Here is a 13,118-nt window from a genome sequence, read left to right as displayed (position 1 = left end):
AGGCCTCTGCTCAGTAGATCCCAGCAGCACCACCTGCCCAACTGCGACAACCAAAAGTGTCTCTAGACATTGCCAAAAATGCCCCGGGGGTAGAATTACTCCCAGTTGAAAACAATTGCTCTAGTCTCATCCTTAAGTTTTCCGCAATCCATTGCCACCACATTGTCCTAGAGACGAGGTACTCACGGGGTCGGGTCTGCGGTGGCCTCAGCCTTCCTGCTGGCCAAACTGAAAAAAGACCTAGATTTCTCCTCTGGAGAAAGACCGGCCCTCCCAGTTTGTGCCAGAAAAATGAAGGACACTAGGACCCCCTCTTTGCTCCTGCTGACGGAGGCCAGTGGGGGTAACGAACGATTCTCTGTCGCCTGGTATTCATTCTTTATTGACCCGCACAACCTCATCTCTCGGCCTCTGCGCACTCGGCGTGCTCCCCCTCACCCCAACCACTCCCCATTTGCCCGGATCTGACCTTGCTCCTCTCCTTAAATTGGTCAGCATCTCTCCCTTTCCACAAGGCTCAGTGCCCTAATCTGGGACCACATTTTACTCTGTACTCCCCCGTGAGGTGCAGTTGTAGTGGGGGTAGGGTCGGGGTGGGGCAAGCCACAGGCTGGGCTGGGACGCGCCCTGACCAACCTTCCTATGAGAATCCTCATCAGGGGGACGGAGGAGGTCATCGCTCACTTCATCGCTCAGCCCCGTCTTAATTAGGACCCTCAGGAGAGATGCCTGAACCACTGCTAAGCAACTGGTCAGTTTTTTTTCTACGGAACCAGAAACTAGGTCACTGACCGGGTTCGTGTTTCTTATTAGCTATTAGAAGGTTTAGAGCCAGATCTGTGGCTCATTCAGAGCATATGTATTTTTGTTTCTGGTTCTTCTAGTGAAGTCGCATTCCTGGCCCCATTTTGTGCCCTTACCCCTATTTTGTTTCTTTCATTCCTTCTTTCAAATTATGCGCCTTCGTTATATTTTATGTAGTAATACTTTCTCGTACAAAGCAAGATTTAAACAAGAAGTTAGAAAAAGATAAAGTACCTCTTTCTCTTTCATATGAAACCTATGAATTTCCATGTCTTATGCTCCCCTAAAGTAATGTGAACTTCCGGAAAGGAATAGCTGCATCAGGTTCATTTCCTCGCTCGCCTTCCCAGTTTTGCTCCCTGACCTTGCATTCAGCCCAATGCCTGTTATACAAGGACATACAATAAACATTTGTTTTTTTGTTGATGGCTGTTTCTCTCGGGCACAAAAAATATTCTTTCCTTCTTTCTTCCTTTCCTTCCTTCCTTCCTGAAAGGTAGAGGCATAAAGGAGGAGACAAGTACACTCTGGGAAAAACTCCCCGTTAGGCCCTTCGATGCATCCCCATCTTAGGAGCTTACCCTTAAATTTCCTTCTAACAGATAAGGCTCTAGACCACATGCTGCGAGCAGCTCTAGCCAGGAGAAGGGGAAATCGGAGGCTATGACCCTCGGGCTGAATCCCAAGACTCCATCGGTGATACTGGTCTTGTTCTGGGTTGCCACATTTTAGCCTTGTCTGCTCCCTGTCTTCCCTTCAAAATCACCCTGACTTTTCACCTGCATGTAGCCTTCCTTGTATTTTGCCTTCTGTGGCCATGCCCCGTCACACAGAGAACAGGAAAGGGCTGTGCTCAGTGAATACTGTTGGATGAGTGAATCTCATTTGAACTCCCCAATGCTGCCGTGAGCTAGACAGCCGCTAGAAGTATCATCACTGGCCTCGTAGATGGGAAATTGAGGCTTAGACACATGCTCATCAGCAGAGTCAGGAACAGAACTCTTTATATGGTCCATGAATCTGCTGGGGGTGCAGAGTGGGTCTCCATTAAGCATGCCTCAGCCTGAATCAGGGCCTGGGCTTCAGGTCCGGCCGGTAGACCCAAGTCCCCGCACTGCAGTAGGCTTTAAAGAACCATTCATTTGTTCATCTGTTCATGCATTCACGGGCGACACTCGTCCATCAAACATGGGACCATGCCAAGCACAGCAGAGGATACAAAGATGAATACCACCATCCATGAGCAACTCAAACTTTAGCTTAAAAAGCCAAGCTTACAGACAGAGGCGTGATGCCCGCTGTCGGCATTCACGGTGACTCTCCTCCAAAGCTCCCTACACCTTGCATGTGACTTCATCAAAGCGATTTTCATATTAGATTGTAACTGTTTCTCGCCAGTTTTGCCCCTGATTATGATCTTCTCAAGGGAAAGGATGGCTTTTGTTTTAACCTTTACATTCAGAACCTTTTGATCAGGCCCTGGTGCCAGCCAATAGCCGCTGAGGGGACACTTGCAGGGGACTTTGGGGCGAGGAGAAATGGGAGGAGCCGTGGAAGACATCACAGAGGAGCGGAGTTTTTCATGGGGTCTGAAAACTGAGGAAGGGTTTGCTGGTAGAGATGGGGCAGGGAGCATCGCTCCAGGCCGGGGGAACCCCAGAAGCTGAAGTAACGTTAGGGAAGCACTTGCGCAAACTTGCGCCGAAGGTGCAGGTGCTGCGCAGCCCTTAGGTGGACTCCTGCTGTGTATTGTTCGTTAGGTGTTCAAATTCCCTTGGTGATGACTTAAGTGAAGTTGTTTTGACGTAGGATGAACTTGTTTACGTTGAGGGGGCGGCATCAGGGTGTCGTCATGGGCATCTGTCGTCTAAGCGCGCAGCCGCTCAACTGTTGAGGCTACCACTGGGGACTCGGCAACGAATAGCACGTGGAGGAGAAGCTATGACAGAAGAGACGCTTAAACTTTAAATCGGGAATGTGTGAGGACTCGGCCAGTGTCCGGTCTGGGCAGGGCTTCTCTTTGCTGGCCTACGCAGATCTCTGGAGTTCCTGACACACTTGCTCCTGCCGTAGCGGCTGCGTGGCCGGGCTGCCCCTCCCGAGTACGAACCTCCCGAGCGGCAGACCTGCCCCCAGCACCTGTGCGGCCAGCGGCTGCAGCAAGGACCTGAGCCGGCAGGTGACCCCCAGCCTTTAGTTGGAAGGATTGACTTCGCCATACTCCCAGGAGGTTTCTGGCATCGCTGACACCACCTTATGACAGAGGGAATGAAGTCGTAGAGAGACTGAGGACCCTGCCCAGGGCCACGCAGCTACCATGCGGCTGCAGTGGGACTGGGACGCAGTCCTGGGGCCTCCAAAGCATGAACACTACCAACCTCTGCGTCATGTAACGATGGCCCGTGTAGGAAGGGAGAGGCGATGACCTCCACCCTCCACCTCCTTCTCAGAACTCTGGAAAGGTTGTCGCTCCTTCAGTCACCGAGACCCCTGGGGTTCTGGGATCCACAGTATCTCAGTCATTTGCCATGAACATGCAGCAGTGGAGGGCAGTCAGGCCTGAGCACTCCGTGTAGTGGGACCTTCCTTCCTTTCCACTCACTGACCTGCTCTGTGGCTGCCCCATGTTCTCCTAGGTGCTGGCCAAGGAGCTGAGGGGTTGGGGACTGCTTAGGTACCTGTTCCTCCCCACCTTAGTCCAGAGAGCCCCTGCCTTTCCTCTCTAGGCATTTGCAATCTATAGGGAAGAGGGCTGGGAAAGGAAGAAGGAAAAAGCCAGTCGGCCCAACTGCAGTGGAAAATGCCAGCCACTCATTCCTGGTGCAGGATTCTGGTTGTCATCACATCCGGGGGCTTAGCAGTGCAAGGGGAGTGAGGCATACGGCTGGAGGAGCTTCTGCCTCAGGCACTCATGGTGCCTCTACTGAGATCAGGGTGCTTTGTCTCCCAGCTGTCTGCACACTAGGCCTCATCCTTCACTAACCCTCTCACAGTGTCACAGGAAAATGGGACAGTGCGCCTGACCCTGTTAGCGAGCAGTAATCGATATGCTTGATTGCTGGGTCTCCCTGTGCACCAGACATGACGGAGGTGAGTTTACAACGTGTTCATCTAAGACCTGCCGTGGATCAGGCCCTGAGCTGGGCTGTGTGCTCGGGTGGGGGGTTAGAGATGCCCAGAGAAGGATCTCAGCTGAGAAGTTCACAGATATGAAACAGACACCATCCGCTGTCTATTCTCCGTTTCATAACAAGAGATTAGTTTTAGTGGATATTAGGGAATCACCAGCATTTGCTGAATATCTGTCCGACATATGGAATATCTGTCATCTTAATAACAACCTTAAATTGGATATCACTGTCCCATTTTACAGGTGAACAGAGCCTCTAAGAAGTTAAGGGTATTTCCCAAGGCCACACACTCTGTAAGTGTCATAGTTAGTGGCTCAAACACAAGACTTTCTAGCTCCAACTTAAATGTGCATAAGAAACCTTACCAAACAAATCTGCTCACCCTTCTTTTCCTGGTCACCTTCCCAAAACTTCCCTCCCCCCTGCAGGAAGCCCCAAACCCCTTTTCTTTTGTTGGTATTTAAACCCAAGTTCTAACCACCCCCTGACTCACCACTCAGTGCGCCCGTAGGTACATGTGTGATACAAATGTTAATACACTTCTGTTTGTTTTTCTCATGAATCTGTCTGTGGCCGGTCTAATTTATGGGCCTCAGCTGGAGAGAACCTAAGACAATTATGAAGGATAGCAGAATATTCCAGCCCAAAATATGCCTTCTGGCATAAGGATTATTTGGAGCTGATTATTTTGAGAAACAGGGACACAGGAGCTCTGAAAACAGAAGTACAAAAAAGTGGAAGTTGTCCTTTGGCAAAAGACATTTACACTTAATGAAGGAAATCTCCATTTGTAATGTGTCTCCCCCTTGTACCAGAAGAGCAGGACGACCATCAGGAGAGACCCTAATCAAAGAGAAGGCTCCTACTTAAATCTGCAAATTATACCTTAACCTTGGTTATTCTGCTTTTTCCGGTAGTAACTGGCCTCCTCCTCCCCCATCTTTCTTTTGTCTTTAGCTAAAGATGGTATTTGAACCAGTGGCTTAGTCTACCTCAGTGAGTTACTCATTTTTCCCTGGGTGTCTCCCAGTATACCTGCGGTATACATGTTAATAAGCCTGTTTGGTTTTCCTCTTATTATTCTGTCTTTTATTACCAGGAGTCCCAGGCAAGAACTCAGAAGGGTAGAGGGAAAATTATTTTCCTCCCCTACAGGTAGAGGAAGTGATGTTGACTCTTTCACGGGATCTTCTTTTTCTTCTGCCATTAGAGACAATTGGAGGAGAGTGTTGAGAAGCCCCAGACTCACCTGAGCAAGATGAGCACGTAATGGTGGTGAAGGTGGTGGGGTATCTCCTCTAGATTGGGATAGATGGGAATTGGTCTGAGAGTGTTCTGATGCATGTAAGCAAGGGGCAGAGGAATGAACTGTGGGGCCCTGCAAATCTCTTCTAACCTCAGGCAACTCTGTTAAAGTTTCTATCTTCTTGTTCCTTAGGAAATTTTTCATAAGACAACACTCTCACGTAGTCAGAGGACTAAGATATACCTTTCCTGGCCTTAGTGGACCTCTCACAGAGGTGTAGAAAGCTGATTCTGTGTGGTTACTAGGCTGATTAGCACAGCAAGGCAAGTTCTCACCTCCCCAGCCTCCTAGTCTGTACCCCAAAGTAGTTGCCCTCGCTGCTCCACGCCCCATGCTAGGACACCACTCTCCTCTTGGCTTTTCACCATTTCGGCTGCATGCATCATGTTTCCTTGATTGCACGCAATGTCTTTCTTTGCTAATCAAAGTTTAGCTAATCCATGCTGGCCTTTGAGTATAGATTATATTAGCCATTCTATTAATATCATTATCAGTGATTTCTGAACTTGTCAGGGCCCAGAGCAGGGCCAGGTCATGTTGGCGGAGCCCAGGAATCACTCTGAATGTTGGTGTAAGGCTTGCCAGGGGCTGCTTTCCTTAGAAGGGTGGGGCTGGGGGGCAGCTCTACCAGTGGGGCTGCCCGGGGTATTTGCACTTGAAAGGAAACAACACTATCAGCAACTTCACAGGCCCCTTCGCAGGAATATCAGTCATGACTGACACTTCAAGTTGAACTTCACAGCGTCCAGAAAAGAGTAGGGCAGAGTGTCTCACATCGCATCATCCTTCCAAGCACAGGGCCCATGGCTGCAGCCCCACCTAAGGGGTGGACCCATTATCTAAGCCCCACTTTGGTGGGCTTAGGGGGGCTCCTCCAGGCTGGGGGACGGTGTGGTCAAGCCAGAAACCCAGGCTTCTTAGGAAGAAACTTGGGAGGGAATTAACCCATTGCCCTATGAAGCCTTCCTTGACTCCTCTGGCACCTTTTCCTCAGACTCTCAGGCTGGGACTCATGCTTTGACATGTTGTAAGTTGCTCAGATGAATCAGGCTTATCTCAAGCCTAAATCAGGCAGCAAAACTGGCTTCCTCTTTCAGGGGTTGTAAGAGAGTATAGGACGAGGCCAGGGAAAGCTCTGGTGTTATGATGTTTAAGATAGAACTAGGGGTAGTGGAAGGGGAGGAGGGCGGGTGGGGGGGGTGACTGGGTGACGGGCATTGAGGGGGGCACTTGACGGGATGAGCACTGGGTGTTATTCTGTATGTTGGCAAATTGAACACCAATAAAAAATAAATTTATTATTATAAAAAATTGTGAAAAAAGGAAAAAAAAAGATAGAAGACACTCTGTTTTCAAAACTTTCAAGGCTTTTCAAAAGTCTTCAAGGTTGGCATGGTCTGAATGCACGTACTCATCTCCTCCATGGCCCTGGGCTTGGGAGCAAGCACAGGTGAAGATGTTGTTATCAGCTCATTATCGCCTTTGCAAAAGTCATCACCGATTGGATTCAAGATGGTATAACGAAGACCGTTAGACCTCAAAAATTATATGTCTACATAAAATTCACTTTCGGGAGGGATTTTTGTACCAACTTAAGGAATTACTAGAAGGGAATCACAGTGGGTGTAAGGCATGGAATTAATCAAATGCTGTGATGTTTAGCTTGATTACAGGTTAGACCTCATTACTGCAGGTTCAGCGTTGACACAAGCTCTTTATTGCAAGAAGATTCCAGACTCCAAACATCAGCAGCTTTGTGTGAAGCAATAAATGATTTGACGCAATCAAAGCGCAAGATTGCAGAAGCATTGAGGCATTTGTTGCCTCAAAGACTTTTTGGAATAAGATGAGAGAAGAAGGAAGGAAGGAAGGAAGGAAGGAAGGAAGGAAGGAAGGAAGGAAGGGAGGGAGAAAGGAAGGAAGAAGGGAGGGAGGGAGGAAGGAAGGAAGGAAGGAAGGAAGGAAGGAAGGAAGGAAGAAGGAGAAGGAAGGAAGGAAGGAAGGAAGGAAGGAAGGAAGGAAGGAAGGAAGGAAGAAGGGAGGGAGGAAGGAAGGAAGGAAGGAAGGAAGGAAGGAAGGAAGGAAGAAGGGAGGGAGGGAGGAGGGAAGGAAGGAAGGAAGGAAGGAAGGAAGGAAGGAAGGAAGGAAGGAAGGAAGGGAGAAAGGAAGGAAGAAGGGAGGGAGGGAGGAGGGAAGGAAGGAAGGAAGGAAGGAAGGAAGGAAGGAAGGAAGGAAGAAGGGAGGGAGGAAGGAAGGAAGGAAGGAAGGGAGAAAGGAAGGAAGCAGGGAGGGAGGGAGGAGGGAAGGAAGGAAGGAAGGAAGGAAGGAAGGAAGGAAGGAAGGAAGGAAGAAGGAGAAGGAAGGAAGGAAGGAAGGAAGGAAGGAAGGAAGGAAGGAAGGAGGAAGGAAGGGAGGGAGGGAGGAAGGGAGGAAGAAGGGAGGAAGAAGGGAGGAAGGAAGGAAGGAAGGGAGGGAGGAAGGAAGGATGGGTTCCAGTTTTTTATGATTCATGGTTAAGAAATCTGACCTACTGAACACTTTCTAGTGTTCTCTGAAGAGAGGATTCTGGGAAATGAGATTCCCAAGTACTTCACTATAACAAAGCCTCTTCAGGAATCCTTCAGGAATTTTCACCATCAGTTTTCCTTTTTTCCTATTGAGATGATCTATTACTTGGCTGTCCCACATTCTGGTCCTACAGACCCTGCCCCAGAGTTCTCAAAGGAGAGTTTTTGATTGAGTTTTTTCACTTCATATTTGTCTACATATAAAGGAAAAAAAGACTCAGGTGAGGGCTAGCCTTCTGTTTTTCTACAAATCCAGAAACCATTCACCTTCTTCAAACTCATGGTCTCCTGCGGGCATGACCTCAGTGGGTGTGCGTATGAATGCGACACTTGCCGATTATTTCTGCACCACTGGAGAGACGTGAAAGTATTTATCCTTGCTTAGGTGCGGCAAGGGTCAGGTCAACACCAACATGACTACTCATTTCTATTTCACCTTGAGGAGAATGTTCTTTCAAGAGCAGTTAAAAACAACGGCCTTATTGGGATGACTAAAAACAGTGTAAAAGCTGGGGGTTATTTAGTCTGGAGAGAAAGAAGACTCACACGGACAAGAGAGCTGTCCCCAAACATCTGATGGGCTGCTCTGGGTGATGGAGATTTGTTCTGTGCAGCTCCCATGGGTAGAATGGGGCTCAAAGGGTGGATGTGTATCTAGGGAGCCTCCCCCAGGCTCAGCAGGTCAAGGACGGAGGTACTTGCTCCCCATCTGCGGGGTTGTCTGAGCCAAGGCTGGTAGTGTATGTACTGGGCACACTGCCAAAGGGACAGCACTCTGGGGTGACAGCCCTCCTCCAGCTCTACACATCTGGGATTCTACAGCCATCTTGCCCAAGCCCATCTTCTTAAGTGTAAGAAGCCTCCTCAAGAGCTATATGACGAGTTGAAGAGTGTGGCAGGGCTACCAGATGACAGGGAAGGTCAGCTGGATTCTCGCCCAGAGCCCAGGAGGGAAAGTTCCAGGCTGAGTATACACCCATTTGTGAGTGCCATAACCAAGGCACGTGTGTGGGGGGCCTCCAGAACACAGCGTCACGACTGGCTGGGGATCAGACGTGCTCCATGCGAGGTGGTATTGGAGATGCGTGTTGAGCGATGGTAGGATTTTTGGGTGGAGAAAAGGAAGACGATGTGAGTCTCTATTATAATCCTCTGGGAAATATTTTCTCTCCTGGGTGGGTGGATGACTAGGAATACAAGGGTATTGGTGGATTTTGTTTCTTTCAGGTATTCAGAACCCACTCCCCACCCTAAAAGGTGTGTGTGTTTGTAACTGTCCCCTTTAAGGTCAAAACCAACCCATCTATCAATGGGCTCTGTGGACAGGGGCCAGTGGAGGGACTAATGGCGAGGAGGTGAAAGGTTCGAGCTTCAGCAGAGGCCAGGTGGCATGAAGAGGAAGGAGATTGCAAAGGGCTTAAACCTGACTCATGTGGTACGTACTGATGTCACCAATACAAGATTCCCTGCAACAGGCGCTGTTTTGGGAACAGCGTACCCTAAGATGAGGATAGCGGGTCTGTGGACAATAGTCATGGTCCAAGCAGACGGATGCAACTAGCAAGAAAGGCCACGAAGACCAGCAGGCCCACGGCGACTCCAAGGAGGGCTGATGCGCTCTATCGCTTGGGATACGTGGACAGTAAGGCTGGCAAGTCACTCACTCCGAGTGCAAGTGGCAACACATACAGGAAGCCACTCAGCTGGAGTCCTTGACTCCTTGCGTTGGATCTTTTTTGGCCACACGAATGGTCCAGCCTCCTTCCTTAGATAAGAACTTTCCCCACAACTTCCCAGTCTCATGCTCACCCACCCTCTGTGCCACCCTTGTCGCTGGGTGGCCCTGGTGGACAGGGGTGCTTCTTTGTTTTAGGGGCTGATCAGCCTTCTGGTCTTTCCACCTGCTGGTGAGCAGTGGACCTGATCCTCAGGAATGTCAATAGCTGAGTGAGAGCCACGCTCCTCCTCAGGAAACACAGTCATGTGGACCTTTAACCTCTAAGCGGGGGAAGCACAGTAACTCATGGGTTAGACCCAGATCCATTAGTGAGCAGATCCCCTATTGATCACACATGGTCTCTGACTTCTTCTGGTAGATGTTCCAGCTTCGTAATCAATCCATTGACCACAGCTATTGGCTCCTGCTACAGACTGAATGATCGGGTCCCCCCGCCCCAAATTCATGTTTGAAATCCTAACCTCAATGGGTGATATCAGGAGGTGAGACATTGGGGGATGACTAGGTCATGAGGGCGTGGGATTTGCACCCTTATCAAAGAGGTCCGGAGAGCTCTCCACACCGCCTGCCACGTGAGATCACGGGACTGTCTGTGGACCAGGAAGCAAGTCCTTTCAAGAGACCACATCTCAGACTTCCATCCTCCGGGACGTGAGAAACAACGTCTGATGTTTATAAGTGACTCGGTCTACTGTGTCCTGTTGCAGCAGCCGGAGGGGACTAAGACCGTCCCTCACTCCTCTTTCTCTCTGTGGGACTGTAGGTGACCTAGCTCTTTTCCAGGGTTCACTGCAAGACTCAGTGACATTGATTTCATTTTTATTTTTTATTTATTTTTGTGAAATTGTTTTTAGAAGACAGACTCAGGGGGATCCCCGGGTGGCTCAGCGGTTTGGCGCCTGCCTTCGGCCCAGGGCATGATCCTGAAGTGCTGGATCGAGTCCCACGTTGGGCTCCTGGTATGGAGCCTGCTTCTCCCTCTGCCTGTGTCTCTGCCTCTCTCTCTCTCTCTATGTCTATCACGAATAAATAAATAAATAAATCTTAAAAAAAAAAAAAAGAAGAAGAAGAAGAAGAAGACTCAGGTGGCCTTGTACCAGCCTGTCCTTTGCTTCACCTCTGTGGGTTACTCCAGGGATCATAGAGCCCACTCTACTATCCACATGAACCAGTTTTTAACCCTCTGTGCTTTGCGGGGAGGCTCTTCCCTTCCTTATTTTTCTTTTCTTTTCTTTTTTTTTTTTTTTTTTTTTTTAATTTGCATGCTCTCCTCTTTCTTCAGAGGGAGGGTAGATGTTTCAGTGTATGCAGACATCACAGTTCCAGATAACTTGGAGGGAGCAACTTGGATTCAGTTATTTATTCTTATTCTTGTATGACCACAGTTAAAACCTCTCCTGCCAATACAACTGTTAATATTCTTTTTTTTTTTTTACTTTTTGTAAATTTATTTTTTATCGGTGTTCAATTTGCCCACACAGAATAACACCCAGGGCTCATCCCATCAAGTAATATTCTATAATAACATGGCAATTACCATGCACCGCTTCAAACAACGTCACTTAAATGTTCATTTTCGCAGTGAGAATCGATCCCATCAGAAATACCAATAGTACTTTAAAGAGGTATTTTTTTTCTTACTGGGATGAAAGCTGTTGTGAGTGCGGCTGTGAGTAAAGCAGAGAGGAAAGAAGGGGAGCACGGGGTCACCACTTGCTCGGATGCCAATTCGGCCGTCAGCTATCAGGCCAAGGGAAGGGCTAAACCTAAGGGCTGGAACAGGAGGAGGCCGTAACAGCTGGACTGTGACTGTGGATACCGGAGCCGCTGGCCCTGCCTGAGGATCAGAAAAGCTTTTTGGAGGCGATGTCACTACTCCCATGAGTCTGCAGTTTGGAGAAGCTGAGGGTGGAAGGGGAGGGAAGAAGGGCTGAAGGGGGAGGATGACTGGCTCACATCCCCTTTGCAGACTCCATTCCCGTGCGCGCTGGACTTGCTGCTGCAGGTAGATGCCTCCCGTTCCCCCCAGAGCCCACCACCAGTGACTGTGAATAAACACACCAGATCCCCCTCTCAGGTGGCTACAGCTCTGATAGGGGTCGCACATTGCACCCCAGAGTTCCCCAGTAGAAGCAAGCCCTAGTTGCCCACAATAGGAATCAGCACATTAACATTCCCTTAACTGATTTCCTGCCTTTTCCCCACTATCCCCACTGGTGTTTTCTCGGTCATCCCCGCCACCTTCCCTCCCCAAAATATTTGCATTTGAATCCGTGTCTCAGGGCAGCCCGGGTGGCTCAGCAGTTTGGTGCAGGCTTCAGCCCAGGGAGTGATCCTGGAGACCCGGGATCGGGATCGAGGCTGGGGACGGGCTCCCTGCGTGGAGCCTGCTTCTCCCTCTGCCTGTGTCTCTGCCTCTCTCTCTCTGCGTCTCTCATGAATAAATAAATAAAATCTTCAAAAAAAAAAAAATGAATCCATGTCTCAGATCTGAAAATCCACCCTAAAACAAAGGATGTTTCAGTAGCTGGAACAAACACCTGTAGGGTGATGAGTTGGGCTTACTTGGGAGCACAAGTGCCCCAAGGTGGCCGATGGCTTAGAGGGACAGCAGAGGATGAGACTAGAATGATTGGGGCTGTGATGTGAAGCACCCGAATCCTGCACGAGTTAATCTAACCTTCCCATAATGAATGGGAAACCCTGGTGTGTGGGGGGGGAGGGGGTGACTAGGGCGTCAAGCGTCTGCCTCTGGCTCAGGGTCCAGTCTCCCGGCATCTCTTCAGCCCGTCGCTTCTGAATCACCTGCTTGTTAGCGGTTCCGTCGGATGCGCCAAAGATCCATTGAGCTCATGTTTGCTTTTGAGGAAAACACGGGCTTTCCTCTTGAGCCTCTTGAGCTTCTGTGTGAATAGGGCCGGGATCTGGGGGAAGGGCCAAGTTCTTGCAACAGCGTGAGCTGCTCCGGCATTAACTGGATTCTTCTCCCTACGCAGAAGAGGGTGCGTGGCTTCAGCCAGCAATCCCAGTTCTTACAGCCTCGGAAGGGATGCTTGATAGGAAAGTGCTCTTTGTAGCCTCACACGGCCCTAGAAAAGGCTCAGTTCACAGGGGGTACTTAGCTCACCTGGGGACCAGTAGGAAGAAGCTTCCAGCCTGTGCTGGGGAATCGGACGGCAGCCGCCGGGGACACGGATGTGTCGGCGTTGCTCACAGGGCTCTGCCGATGAAGGATGCCCACCAAGTACCATCCTATCCCCTGAGGGCCACCCCGGCTTGGAGAAGGTCCCCAGCGCTGGTGAGTACCCAGAGCCGAGAGGTGTCCCTACAGAGGCCCAAGGCACTGTTGATGCAGAAGAAATGACGAGAAGAGAGGAGAGGAGTGTGTGCCTTGCTGGCAGCGGCGCCGGCGCGGCCCACAGGAAAGCAGGTGGCCTCGCCACGCAGCTCGGGGAAGGCGAGGGCCGTCATGGCCCAGCTCGCGTTTGTCCGGGGCTGCCCTGGAGCCAGCCCCTGGGCCAGGTGTGGAGGGGGAGTGGGACGGGAGCCACGAGAGCCTGAGGCATTCACCA

Source organism: Canis aureus, chromosome 35, assembly GCF_053574225.1.
Source record: "Canis aureus isolate CA01 chromosome 35, VMU_Caureus_v.1.0, whole genome shotgun sequence".
Lineage (NCBI taxonomy): Eukaryota > Metazoa > Chordata > Mammalia > Carnivora > Canidae > Canis > Canis aureus.
This window is presented reverse-complemented; position numbering follows the sequence as displayed.